Here is a 14,212-nt window from a genome sequence, read left to right on the forward strand (position 1 = left end):
AGTCTCTGCGATATCGTTTCCACTGCCTTAGTGCGCCATGCGAGGGCCTTGCAGTTGCTCAGGTACTGACTGTGCTCTGCTGCAGCCTTTTGGTCACTGCACTTCAGCATTACACTGCTTGGTATTTGTTTGAAGACTCCTTTGACAGTTGGCTTGGCTCTGGATGGCATGCTGCGATCATTAAGTGTCCATGCTGACTGTGCCCTGGGCAGGTCTAGCCGCTAAGATTACCCGCTGACTGTTACATTAGTAGGTAAGCAGAGAGTCTGGGATGCTGAGACTAGGGATGTGAATGATTAACGGGTGGGCTCGAGCAGCCTCCCGCCCACTGTGACAGAAGGGGCTGCTCCAGCTCTGCGGGGCCCACCGTGGGTGGGGGATGCTCCAGCTCCAAATAATGTTTAATGGTTAACTGATGAACCAGGATTTTACATCCCTGTGGAGACGTTCACTTACTGCCAGATGATCCCCGGGATTCTTAAGGTGTGCAGCTATCTCTCTCCTCTGAATGAGTTCTGTGGGAACACTCCTGGGGGGATGCACGTGATGATGCTGTTGCTCCATGTGGCACCAGGGGCTTTTTCTAGCACCTCACGCCTGCATAATGGGGGAGGGCTAATTCAATGAAAGCTTGCTTGCTGGTTTTCCCTAAGGAGGCTTTAGGCAGACCAGTTGGAATTCCTTGATCTTATTCTCCCTGTTTCTTGTGCTGCCTGACAGCCTGGCTAACACCAACTCTGGGCACAATTGCGCTTTTCAATCCTTCTCGTGTCCCTGGATCTCATAAGATCTTGTATGGAGGCGGCAATGTCTCTTTACTTCCCTGAACAGCGTGATCTCATAGGAGGCAAGGAATCATTCCGAATTCCCATGGATGACACAGACATGAAGGCGTGGGTTAACGGTCTTCTGGCACTCATTCTACCTTTGATTACTGTGGGTATGTGACGGCGCGTTGGGGGTCCCCCGTCTCCTGCACCCCGAAATGGCACAAACAGACTGCACCAGCCGGTGGAATAGAGGAAGTTTATTGCCTCTCCAGGATACAGCCCAGCACAGATGTACTCTGGTCACAGAGCTGGGCTAGGATGCCTCAGGCCCCCTTGAGATGGGGGAGACTGGGCCCCTAAACTCCTGCCCCTTTCCCTGGGCTGTCTCCTCCATGCTCCCAGCCCGCAACTCAACTCCCTCTCTTCCAGCCCTGCCCCCCAGCCAGGGCAGCATTCCACCTTCCTTTGTTCCTCTCCATGGGGGGTGTCTGGCCATACTGGTTTGCATAGTGACTCATCCTGTTTTGCTGGGTCGTGGTACCCACGGCAGCCAGTGGGGGTTACTCCAGAGCCAGCAGCATAGAAACCAGCCAGGTACCCCCACTATGTCACAGGGTAAGATAAAAAAAGGCCTACTGAAACACCTGTAGGCTCTCTGACTTTTGGGCACAGTGCCAGCAGGACCTGTACTGATATAGTGTGGACTTGCTAAATAATACATGTGATTATTCAGATTGAATGCCTCTGCTCTCCAAGCTCTCTCTTCGTGGAGGGAATATATTTAGAGAGAGACATTGAAGTCTTAGAAGGAAGAGAGTAACTTGAGTCTGGCCGCTAAACATTCTCCTCTCTCCCTGGCGTCCACCCACCTAAACAACATCCAGGGCACTACAGTTAGGGTTCAGGCAGCAAAGCTGCTCTGGATTAACTGGCTTGACTAGTTACAAGCATGATGGTTGGGAGGGGAGTACAGCTCCTGCGTGGGGGGGGGGGTCTGCAACGCTGAGGAGGTAAAAGATTGCCTCTCCTGAAGAACGTGAAGCCAGTGCCACTTCCTGGCCTTTAAACAAACGCTGAGCCCACAACTATGCCCTAACCGCTGGCACAAGTACTCAGGGCCTCGTCTGGTGGCTCGGGGGGAAAGATGAGTGTCTGTTTGCCTGACCAAGGGATGAGCTTTAAACAAAGAGGCCTGGGGGATTTCTCTACAGAAGCACACAGGACAGGTGATTTGCAGCTAGTTCGGTCTTGTCTACATGAGAAGTTAGAAGGTAAGGTGAGAACTTTAACTGGTATAGCTGCCTCCTCGGGTGGACACTTATTTTGGCATAAAGGGGCCCTTTGCAATTTAGTTTGCCAGGAAGGAGAGGCAGCTGGGAAGGGGAGGCAGAGAGAGACGAGGCGGGGAAGCAGCCAGGAAGGGGAGGCAGAGAGAGAGAGAGACGAGGCGGGGAAGCTGCCGGGAAGGGGAGGCAGAGAGAGAGAGAGACGAGGCGGGAAAGCAGCCAGGAAGGGGAGGCAGAGAGAGAGAGACGAGGCGGGGAAGCAGCCAGGAAGGGGAGGCAGAGAGAGACGAGGCGGGGAAGCAGCCAGGAAGGGGAGGCAGAGAGAGAGAGAGACGAGGCGGGGAAGCAGCCAGGAAGGGGAGGCAGAGAGAGAGAGAGATGAGGCGGGGAAGCAGCCAGGAAGGGGAGGCAGAGAGAGACGAGGCGGGGAAGCAGCCAGGAAGGGGAGGCAGAGAGAGACCTCCAAGCTGCAGGGGAGGTCTCTCTCGGGACCAGAAGGGAGGGATTTTGCATCCTCAGAAGCCAATGCAGAGGCAGCTGTGCGGGGTGCATGGGGTGCGGCTGCTTTGGCTCAGGTTTTCTCAAGCGGTGCACTGACCACAGCAGGAGGGTCTCTGTGTGTCTGCTCCTGTTACCGTTGTGGACTGATCACTGATAGCTCTCTGGCCTGGGCTGAGGGGTAGGACAGGCTGTCTGCGAAGGGGGCTTTGAGGCAGCACACTGCCCAGTGGTCTGGACAGCAGACTCTTCCGTCACCATCAGTCTCCAAGCTGCAGGGGCTCCATTCTCCATGCCTGGGCGTGCACAGCCTGTGGGAGTCGGGAGACATGGATTCTGGTGCTGTCCCCTGCCTTGCCGGGGGCTTTGGGTAGGTGCGGGACTCCTGTGGCTCAGCTTGCCTGTCTCTGAACTGGGGCGGGCAGTCACTCCGGGGTCTGGAGAGTGCTTTGAGATCTGTAGGCGGCTGTAGTGTTGGTTCACTTGCCCTTGCGTGGGCTCCAGGCTGTGGGACACCGAGTGCGAGGTGGGCGCCCCACTCAACGGCGTGTGAAAACCGAGCTGCTGTTTACGCATGGCCACACACTCTTCCTTGTCCCAGCTGAGCTGGCAGGTCACTGATGCATTCCCAGGCGATCTTGGTACTATCCCATGGTCAGCAGCCCCTGCTGCTCAGATTCGGGTCTGGTGTAAGCAGGGCTGACCTGTTGAAACCAATGGGAATTGGTTACTGAAACAATAGATGTGGCCCACGGTACCTCATACAGCAAGAGAATTTGCCTCAAGCCATACTATTCTCTCCCCGCCTTTCCAGAGTGAGAGGGGAAGCTGAGAGACAAAGCCATGGCAGCACCGGTAAAAGGAGAGAGCAGCTCCCGATGACTAGACTTCTAAAGATACACGGGCCCTCTCTTCAACTCAGGGATCATTGCTCAGGAGTCATGGAAAAAGCTGCTGGCTATTGAGACAGGAACTGGAATGCAAGGAGCTAGTAGAAATGTCTCCGTCTCTTTGCCTCCCCCTGATGCCGCTGGTCTGGGAAGCGTTTATACCTGCCTGCAAACCCTGGGAAAGCACCAGGTCCCATCAAAGCAGAGATCTCCCTCCCCCGCCAGCAGTGGCGTTGCACCCCCAGAAGGCCTCTGCTCTCATCAGGATATGCAGCTGGGGCTGGCAGCAGCCTCAGAAACCTCAGACCTTTCTTTCATATCCCCTGTGCTTGCTCCTAACACGCCAGGCCCTGTTTGGTGTGGGGCAGCAGCGCACCTTCCCCAGCACTGAACTGCACAGCGGGGAAGGCGCCAGGGCCCGGTTGAGTCCCCCAGACACTCAGAGTTTTGCGTGTGGGCGACCTCTCGCTGTGACTGTTCATCCCCCTCGGCTTCCATGGCCTCTCTTCACGCCCGCTTCCGCCGCGGCCACCGGAAGTTGCTATTCTTGCTTTGCGTGGGGGCGGGCACAACAATTTCTTTCATTCTCCCATTTTCCCCGCTCCAGCTTGCTCAGGCCCCTACTTCTCCTTTCCACTCCAACTGGCTCCAGCGCCCTGTGCCTCCTGGAGCACGTGGAGAAGAGCCTGACTATGTGGAGTAGCAGCATGGCTGTGTGAAGGGTGAGTCCTTGTGGGCGGAGCTGTGATTGGCCTCCAAGTGGAGCAATAGGAGCATCAGGACAGAGATGGTGACAGGGTGGTGTCCCCAGAGCAGTCAGACATTGGGCAGCGTCCGTGCCGTGCCCATGTTTAGCTCGTGGGCTAGTCATCTCTGCCTTTGCTCTGTGTGTCTTTCTCAGGCTCTCTTGGGAGCACGGCCCAGCCAAAACCATCAGCAGAGTGCAGGTAACAAGAAGGAATTCATTCAGTCAGCACTCCGATTCCTTACTGCCTGCAGCGAGCTGAGACGGAGGGCAGAATGGAAACGCCTCTTCTTTTCCCACCGTTCTTTCATTTTCTGTTCTGTTGACCCCTTGGGTTTCTGTTTCTTTCCCTCTCTCCCAGCATCATTTCTGCATCACGTTGAATGCTGCTGCGGTTTTCTGTGCAGCCCACGTTTTCTTTCCCTTTCCTCTCTCTGCCTCCCATTCTGTCCTGGCACGGGGGCTTGGCCGTGGGGCACAGGGTGCAGGGTCTCAGCTGTGGGGGCTGAGCCGTGGGGCACAGAGGTTGGCTGCGGGGGCTCGGCCGTGGGGCACAGAGGTTGGCTGCGGGGGCGGGCCACGGGGTGCAGGGTCTCAGCTGCAGGGTCTCCGCTGCGGGGGCTCGGCCACGGGGCACAGAGGTTGGCTGCGGGGGCGGGCCACGGGGTGCAGGGTCTCAGCTGCAGGGTCTCAGCTGCGGGGGCTCGGCCGCGGGGCACAGAGGTTGGCTGCGGGGGTGGGCCACGGGGTGCAGGGTCTCAGCTGCAGGGTCTCAGCTGCGGGGGCTCGGCCGCGGGGCACAGAGGTTGGCTGCGGGGGTGGGCCACGGGGTGCAGGGTCTCAGCTGCAGGGGCTCCGCTGTGGGGGCTCGGCCGTGGGGCGCACAGGTTGGCTGCGGGGGCTGGCCACGGGGTGCAGGATCTCAGCTGCAGGGGCTCCGCTGCGGGGGCTCGGCCGTGGGGCACAGAGGTTGGCTGCGGGGGCGGGCCACGGGGTGCAGGGTCTCAGCTGCAGGGGCTCCGCTGTGGGGGCTCGGCCGCGGGGCACAGAGGTTGGCTGTGGGGGCTGGCCACGGGGTGCAGGGTCTCAGCTGCAGGGTCTCAGCTGCGGGGGCTCCGCTGTGGGGGCTCGGCCGCGGGGCACAGAGGTTGGCTGTGGGGGCGGGCCACGGGGTGCAGGGTCTCAGCTGCAGGGGCTCCGCTGTGGGGGCTCGGCCGCGGGGCGCACAGGTTGGCTGTGGGGGCGGGCCACGGGGTGCAGGGTCTCAGCTGCAGGGGCTCCGCTGTGGGGGCTCGGCCGTGGGGCACAGAGGTTGGCTGTGGGGGCTGGCCACGGGGTGCAGGGTCTCAGCTGCAGGGGCTCCGCTGCGGGGGCTCGGCCGCGGGGCACAGAGGTTGGCTGTGGGGGCTGGCCACGGGGTGCAGGGTCTCAGCTGCAGGGGCTCCGCTGCGGGGGCTCGGCCGCGGGGCGCACAGGTTGGCTGCGGGGGCTGGCCACGTGGTGCAGGATCTCAGCTGCAGGGTCTCAGCTGCGGGGGCTCGGCCGCGGGGCGCACAGGTTGGCTGCGGGGGCTGGCCACGGGGTGCAGGATCTCAGCTGCGGGGTCTCAGCTGCGGGGGCTCGGCCGCGGGGCGCACAGGTTGGCTGTGGGGGCGGGCCATGGGGTGCAGGATCTCAGCTGCGGGGTCTCAGCTGCGGGGGCTCGGCCGTGGGGCGCAGAGGTTGGCTGTGGGGGCGGGCCACGGGGTGCAGGGTCTCAGCTGCGGGGGCTCGGCCGCGGGGGCTCAGCCGCGGGGCACAGAGGTTGGCTGCGGGGGCGGGCCACGGGGTGCAGGGTCTCAGCTGCGGGGGCTCGGCCGCGGGGCGCACAGGTTGGCTGCGGGGGCTCGGCCGTGGGGCACAGAGGTTGGCTGTGGGGGCTGGCCACGGGGTGCAGGATCTCAGCTGCGGGGTCTCAGCTGCGGGGGCTCAGCTGCGGGGGCTCGGCCGCGGGGCGCACAGGTTGGCTGTGGGGGCGGGCCACGGGGTGCAGGATCTCAGCTGCGGGGTCTCAGCTGTGGGGGCTCGGCCGCGGGGCGCACAGGTTGGCTGCGGGGGCGGGCCACGGGGTGCAGGATCTCAGCTGCGGGGTCTCAGCTGCGGGGGCTCGGCCGTGGGGCGCAGAGGTTGGCTGTGGGGGCGGGCCACGGGGTGCAGGGTCTCAGCTGCGGGGGCTCGGCCGCAGGGGCTCAGCCACGGGGCACAGAGGTTGGCTGCGGGGGCGGGCCACGGGGTGCAGGGTCTCAGCTGCGGGGGCTCGGCCGCGGGGCGCACAGGTTGGCTGCGGGGGCTCGGCCGTGGGGCACAGAGGTTGGCTGTGGGGGCTGGCCACGGGGTGCAGGATCTCAGCTGCGGGGGCTCAGCTGCGGGGGCTCGGCCGCGGGGTGCACAGGTTGGCTGTGGGGGCGGGCCACGGGGTGCAGGATCTCAGCTGCGGGGTCTCAGCTGCGGGGGCTCAGCTGCGGGGGCTCGGCCGCGGGGCGCACAGGTTGGCTGCGGGGGCGGGCCACGGGGTGCAGGATCTCAGCTGCGGGGTCTCAGCTGCAGGGTCTCCGCTGTGGGGGCTCGGCCGTGGGGCGCACAGGTTGGCTGTGGGGGCTGGCCACGGGGTGCAGGGTCTCAGCTGCGGGGTCTCAGCTGCGGGGGCTCGGCCGTGGGGCGCACAGGTTGGCTGTGGGGGCTGGCCACGGGGTGCAGGGTCTCAGCTGCGGGGTCTCAGCTGCGGGGGCTCGGCCGCGGGGCGCAGAGGTTGGCTGCGGGGGCGGGCCACGGGGTGCAGGGTCTCAGCTGCGGGGTCTCAGCTGCGGGGGCTCGGCCGCGGGGGCTCAGCTCCAGCAGCAGTTGTCGATTAAGCAGAGGGGGCCCCCTACCTGCCCTGGTTTTGTTGTGCAGGCTCCACAGCTGGCACGTGTGGGACACGCTTGCTTCACGGGTGCAGGAAAAGGTTAATTGGCGGGAACAAGGCCCTTAGGTTCTGCCCTCGGCTGGCCTTCCTGCCAGCTCCAAGGCGGCCAGGGTTCAGCAGGCCGGGGGCAGTGGCGCTTTGGAGGACCTACAAGATGCAGGTTTCCCTGGGACAGCTGCAGACCGCAGGGGCCGGAATGGGGGTGCTGCTTTCCCACTGGAGAGCTGCTGGCACCGCAGGACTGAAATCTGTCCACGGGCCAGGCCTACTGCCGTGCCAGCTTCCCTGCTGCCTGGGTGCGAGTGGTCAGCCTCCAGGCCCCTCTGCTGCGGCTGTTGGGGGTCAGCTAATGCCAGCGGTGCTGAGGCTTTCCGTGCCGGAGCCACCCTGCCAACAGACGGGTAACTCGTCCGCAGGCTGCCGAGGGCTCCGTGGCTCTGACACCTGCCTCTCGGGGAGCTCCTCCGGCCAGCAAGCAGCCTGTAGCGAAGCTGCCACCAGCGCCCCTCTCCTTGGTACACGGCTCCCTCATCCCGCCGCGGGGTCTTCCCCGCTGGGAGCTCTTGTCCACGCCAAGGGCGGAACGTGGCCGTGCCCATCCACTAGGTGAGTAGTCGGGAGTTTCCGCCGACCACTCGACTGGCCAGCCAAGCGCTAGTTCACACCCGTCCTGCTCGGGGAGGGGAGGGCAGCCCCAAGCCTTGTGTGCGAGGAGCCCATCAGTCCCGTCTCTCTTTCAGGGGGGCTTGACCATGGCAGGCCTCCCTGCGGCTAAGGGGGCTGCTGGGTGGAGCGACGCCGAGTCACAGCTGCTGGGCGGTGACGGCAGCACGCTGCTTCCGAAGGTAACGGGAGGGCGGTCTGGCTGCGGGGGGCCAGCGACAGCCGGGACGATAATCCCGTCGCTCCCCTGCCCCGCGAACCCGGCCAGTCCAGCCAAAGAGGGTTTGCTTGTCTGGCTCTGGCCTGTAACCAGCGGCGGGAGCTGCTGCCAGAGAGACGTGGCCGGGTGTGGGCACGGCCCCAGGCCCCTTTGCGTTGGCCTTGATGTACCTCCATGCTCAGCCTGAGCCAAGAGCCATGGCGTGGGATAAACCTGCTCTCAGCACCGTGCCTGTAGGGGGAGGAGCTGGAGAGGCTCAGCCCAGTCACGTGGTCCAGCATAGAACAGGCCCCAAAGTGAGGGGCACACACCTAGCGGGGCGTGGCAGGCCCAGGACATCTCCCTGGGCAGGGAGGGAGCCCCAACCAGCCCCTCCCCAGCGCCAGCTCAACCCGGTCCCAGTTCCCAGCCTTGAGCCTGGGGGCAAGGCCAGGAGCAGAGCAGATCCACACCTGGGCCCAGGCAGGGCAACTGGCCCCACACTACAGCCCAGCTGTGGCTCCGCTCCCGTCCCAGCCTTGGCCCCTAGCCATGGCCATGCTCCCAGCCCCACCCTCAGCTGTGGCCCCCACTTTGGCTCCCTTACCCTGGCTGTAGCCTGCCCTCCTGGGCCCCCAGAGCCATGGTTCCACTCCTAGCCCCGGCTTGGGGGGGTGGAAGGGCATGGATGGGGAAAATGGGGATATGACCCTTTAAAGTTTGGGACGGCTGATGGAGTGTCCGGCTGACAATTCATAGCCTGGCTCACGTCAGACAGAGCGTCGGGGTGCGTGATGGTGGTATGAGCGGAAGTTCCCTTCTCTCCTCCCGGGAACCACCAGGCCCCTGCTTGGCCCAGCCTTGCTGGAGACTGGGAGGAACTGGTGAAGTGGCCAGGCGGCACGGCTCTTGCTTGGGGCACTGCCAAGCAAGTGGTGCTGAAGCCTGCATTACGTCCGGCTGGGGGGCCACAGTTGAGCCCGAGGTGCGTGGCGCTCTGGGGAGGCAGCGGTGAGGCTCCATTCCCAACTGAAAGGGCTTGTGAGGGAGGAGCCCAGACGAGAGGGTGGCTGCAGGGAGGGCAGAGACCAGGCTGTGGCATGAGCCCTGAGCAGAAGGGATGTGCTGGGGTGGAGGCAGCATCCTCCCCAGGGAGGCAAATCCTTGGACTTACCCACATGGCCCCAGGAGCAGCGGGGCAGCCACCACGCGGCCCGCATGCTAGCTGCTGTAGCTGGAGCCTGGGCCGCGGTACTAAAAATAGCACTGCAGCCTCAGCTTGAGTCCCAGCACATCTGCACCCCTCAAGCCCCTCTAGCTCCCTGGTTCCGGGGCTGAGCCATGAGGCGGGCAGCTGCCCCGTGTGCCCAGACTGGGCCAGGGTACTAAAAATAGCAGCATGGCTCCAGGTCCAGCCAGCAGCCGACCGCCCCATGGCCCAGCCCCGGAACCAGGGAGCTAGAGGAGGTTGATGGGTGCGAGTGTCAGGAAGGCGGAAGGGGCGGGCGGAGGACTAAGGGGAAGGGGCTTGTGCTGAGGGGAGGGGGGGGCAGGGCGGAGGAGACACAAATGCCAGGGGGCAAGAGGAGACAATGAGGGGAAAGGGCAGGAGGAGGAGGGGATGGGAAGGTGTCAGTGGGAGTGGAGGGACAGGGTGGGGTGGGAGAGGAAAGGGGAGGGGCAATGGGTGCCAGGAGAAGAGGGGTTGCAAGGAGGGGTGGGCATGAGGAAGGCAGGCATTGGAGCAAGTCGTGTGAGGGTGCAGAGGGTGGTGAGGGGGTGGGTAGTGGGGAGGAAGAGGGCAAGGGGGCAGGTGATGGGAGGGCAGGGGCAGTGAGGGAAGGGGAACACCAGGCAGGTGCAGGGCTAAGGGAAGGTGCAGGTGCCGGGGACTGTGGGGTGAAGCGGAAGGGCCGACACGTGTGGGCAGCGCTGTGCTGCAGGCAGACGTGCTCCCGCTGCTCCTTGGGGGTGGTTCAGAGCTTTCTCTGAAGCAGGGGGCCACGTAGGGTAGACCTGACCTGCTGTTCTGTTCTGTTCTGTTCTGTTCCAGGACGCTGCTCCAGAGGGCGGTACCCCTTCTCCCAAGACAAGACTGCGGCTCGCTACGGGGGCAAGTTTACTAACTGCATGATCTGTGCTGGAAACCTCTCTGAAGAGAAGCGGGTGGACAGCTGCCAGGTGACAGCGGCGGGCCACTCATCTGTCAGAGGTCAACTGGACGCTGGGTCATTTGGGGATCACTTCCTGGGGTTACGGGTGTGGCCGGAAAGACTCCCCTGGAGTTTACACTAAGGTCAGCAAATTTGTGCCCTAGACCAAGAAAGTGACCAGGCTATAATGCAAGTCCCTGAGCTCTGAGCTCTTCAGCATGTAATCCCCCTTGCCCACAGCAAATTCAAACTGTGGCCTGTTCTTGGGAAACGCAGGTTTCTTCTGCCTCCACAGTGGGCTGCTGTGTGTGTGAGACTTGTTGGGGCCTTGAACACTGAGAAGAGACTTAGCCACCAGGGAAATGATTGTGCCTGGCTCTTGGAAGTTTTGCTCTCTCCGTAGTCCCAGACCTGAAACGGGGACGCGGCTCTGAGCTGGAGACAGACGGCATCAGACTCATGTGGAGAAACTGTCCTTGTCCCTCTGCTCCTGGAGGGGTGAAACCGCGACAGGAAATCTGCAGAGTTCAGCTCAGGTCTGCCACAGCCACCCGGGCCCTCTGTGCTGTCTGCTTGCTGTTCCAGCTTGCCCCGTTAGCCCCTCAGGAAGCAGGCGGCCAGCTGCTTAGCTGAAGTCAGTTGAGGTAACCGTAAGGGTCTGACCTGCAGTCTCAGTGGAATGGAATTAATGTCAATTTCAGAGCGCAGAAGGGTTCTGATGTTCACCATGACTCTTCTTTGGTTTCTGTTTCTCCCACCCTGCGGCAGGTGACCAGCATAAGAAAATCCTGGGACTTTATCTGTGTATTGGGACAGCACATGCCTTTCGAGTGGGTGGATGCAAACGAAGCCAGGCTGGAAGGCTCAGCGTCCCCATAGTTCTAGCAACACAAGGCAGAGCCAGGAGTGAAGGGACAAATTAGAGCGACAGATGGGAAGCAATAATACCTGACCACAGGATGAAGCTGGTGCAGGAGGGGGAGGTGTGGGTCTCATGCCAGCTGTGCATGCTTTGGGTTCAGTGTGTCTGCACATGTTACATGTAAATATCCTATCAGTGTGCAATAGCATGTCCCTAGTTTCACCCCTCAGTGCCAGAACAGGTGACTGGCGCGGGGTAGCACACCTGTGGGGGGAATTAACAAGCCACCATGCGCGAGCGCTGTTACCGTAGGCAGCCTCAAGACACATGGTGGTGGGGTTCCAGACAGGCATGTGAGGTTTGACAGGCAGCAGCTGTAAACCACATTTGCCTTAGCTCCACCAAGAGACCTTAGTTAAAGTAAACCTGTCAGGTTAAAAATTGAGCAGATTTCCCCACCTATGTTAAACTGAATAATTCTCTTGCAGGCTGTCCACCGCTTGCACGGTGATCGACTATTTCAAACAGCTGATTGTGTCCAACACTCGCCGGCTGAATGTGTCCATCAAGTTTCGGTCAAACAGGTCTGTGGGATGGGGCAGTTTTGTACAGGACTAGACTGTAGGTCAGCGCCCCTGGGAAAGGCTGAGACCCTGCAGAGTCAGTTATGTGAGATGCAGCTGCAGCACTGTAACCATGTGGCCTGCACCAGCAGGCCTGACTTGTGTGGCTCCTTGGGGGTTTGCTGGCCCCCAAAGGCTGCCAGAAAATCCCCGTCCAACAGATCAGCTTCCTCTCTCCATTGAACTGACCCCCGGGGGGAAGGGAAGCACTGGGGCAGGTGGAGTGAATACTGCCTTGTGTTTGCCGTGGAGCGAATTGAGTCACTGAGTCCCACGGCAGCAGTGCCAGCAACCGGCTGGGGAACACGCTGTGGCTTGGCTGTTACTTGAGGCTGACCAAAGCCCCTGATCCCTTTTCTGGAGCTATATGCGGTGCGGATTATCTCTCTGAATTACATTCCATGCCGCAGCTTATGAAGCTGTGCAGGTGGCCAGCTGCCCTTGCGTTGGAGGGTAACAGCTATTATACATGCACTTACCAAGCGCACTTACCCCAGGGCTGGGCTTACCGCAAGTTTAAAGGCACTGCAGCAAAAGCAGCTGGTGTGAGCCATAACAGGACGGAGCGATGTGTTTGCAGCTGCATGCAGTGGCCGTCCGGGGATGGCCTGAGAAGGTCAATTGGCTACAGTGTTTGGGGGATTTCTGAGCCGCCTGGATGGGTTCACAAGGGAGTCTCCTGAAGCCAGATGCAGTGGAGACCTGAGTGGGCAGAGGCCTCAGGGCTAGCAGAATGCCCCAGCCCCTTGGGTGCTCCATGTGCAGCTGCACGTCCCCTGGGCTCTGTTTTCACTTGCTCGAATCCCCAGACACAGGGAGAGCAGCCAGCCTGGTCTCGTGAGAAACCTCTTCCATCTTCCGGGGCTGAGCCGCTCCTCTCAGCCTGGGACGGGAGACCTCAAAGCAGCCAGCTGCCAGCAGAAGGGCTGCTCCCATAGCATGCTGATAAGAGACTGCAGTGGCTCTGCCTGGGCTCATGCATTCCTCCCGAGTTAGACAGTTGCGAGGGACCCTTCTGATCTGCAAGGCAATGGAGGGGACTCGTTCAAGCTGCAGTGCTTCCAGTGTCGAGAGCGTCCGTCTCCCTCCAGCTCCACTCGGACGTGTGGCTGCCTGCCTGCCTGTCGGAAGGTTTCTGTGAGATCCCTTAATAACAGGAGCCTTCCAAGCACTCAAGCCACGAGGAACTGCTAGACCCTGACTATCCTTTTCCGGTCACTCTGGTGTTTCCACAGCTGCACCTCCACTGCTAGAGCCACTGACCTGCCGTTCCACCGGTGGGACTGTGTGTGCTGAACTGGGCGGGCTTGACAAGCACCCTGCTAAACTGGCGCTAGACTCTTGAGACACAAAGCTGAACCTACTTCACTCAATTGCTGCAGCTTCACATCAATAAACCTGTGCAACTCCCGTATGAAGATAGGCCCAAGAACGTAGCCTGGCCCTGTTAAATTTCACACCAAAACTCTGTGGGGGGGAAGGGGGACACAAGAGTGGAATCATTCTCTCTGCAGAACCCAGTGATCATCACCCCACCAGAAGCACACGAGAGGTTGCCTTAAGTTTAGCTGTAATAATTGATAGTAAATGAGAATCCTTCTTAGCCCAGCTCACTGGGAAGAGAGATTTCATTCCTAATCAGTCAGCTCGAATTAACCCGTCTTCAGTTCTTAGAGACAGACACCTAATCAGAGAAAGCTGCAAAACTGAAAATAGCTGATGACTTAAATCTAGGACTCCCGGCTCTCCCTGAATCTCCCTTCCCATTCCCTGCGCCTTTTACTTGAATGATCACAATTACCTGATTTACAGGTGACATGAAATTTAACAAGATTGGCTGCAATTACCCACGTAGTTTTACAGCCAGTCTACAGACTGCCACGAACAAGACCCTAGTTACTCTGGCACGGAGCAAAGGAAAACGAGAGCTAGTTTGGGTCCCCTTTTCCAGGGACAGAGACATCCAGCTGGCCTGCCACAATGAAGCAAGCGCTTAAGAACTGCAATCTCTCTGACTCGTACCTGTGCTCGAACGCAGGGAACGCTGAGGGAAGGCACGGTTTGTTCAGCGGAAGAGCACTGTTCAAGGGCAACGTTCTACGCCTCTTTGGCTAGCCCTGCATGCGAGGCTGATGTCTGCCCAGGGGGCTCACTGGCGAGTGAAAGTGGCTGCGGAGCCCAGTTTGCACCCGGCAGATTTTCCCCCCGGCAGTGACAGATGTGATCCTACAGGAGGCTTGGCTGGCAAGAGCAGGGGTCTCGCTGCTAATGAGCCAGGAAGGACTGTGAGTGTGTTCCTGGTTTGGGGGCAGCCATTATGACTGGCTGGCTGTTCTGTCCCCTCCCCTCCTCTATTTATTCTTGGATCTGGACTTTTATACTCAATTCATCTGAAGAAGTGGGCTGTACCCACGCAAGCTCATGACGTCGTCTACATGTTTTGTTAGTCTCTAAGGTGCTGCTGGACTGTTCCCACACAACTCTGTGCCCCCCTCCCCCCCCGCCATTACTCCTGGGAACACCTGCATACAGTCGTAGGGCTGGAAGGGACTCCAGAGTCCTGTTGGTTGTGTTTTAAG

Source organism: Pelodiscus sinensis, chromosome 8 (assembly GCF_052426305.1).
Source record: "Pelodiscus sinensis isolate ZL-2025 chromosome 8, ASM5242630v1, whole genome shotgun sequence".
In the NCBI taxonomy this organism is placed as follows: Eukaryota; Metazoa; Chordata; order Testudines; family Trionychidae; genus Pelodiscus; species Pelodiscus sinensis.